Here is a 279-nt window from a genome sequence, read left to right on the forward strand (position 1 = left end):
CCCCCCCCCCCCCTGCCGCTCCGTCTCCCTTGGCACTGACACCAAAGCCTCCGTACGCCGCCCGTGCCCCCCTGGAGGGACCCCAAAGCCCCCACTGAGGAACGAGATGTGTTTCTGGATCCCAGCGCTCCATTAGGGATCTCCCCTCTCTGACTCCACCTGCTAGTTATTGGGATATCACGAGCTGCAAACCTCCAAAGGAGAAGAAATTAAAAATTAATTTTTCTTATGAGACACAGCGAATAGAGTTCATCACGAGACCGGGACAGACGATGCCGC

This window comes from Pterocles gutturalis, unplaced genomic scaffold (genome assembly GCF_000699245.1).
Source record: "Pterocles gutturalis isolate BGI_N339 unplaced genomic scaffold, ASM69924v1 scaffold17441, whole genome shotgun sequence".
Classification (NCBI taxonomy): domain Eukaryota; kingdom Metazoa; phylum Chordata; class Aves; order Pterocliformes; family Pteroclidae; genus Pterocles; species Pterocles gutturalis.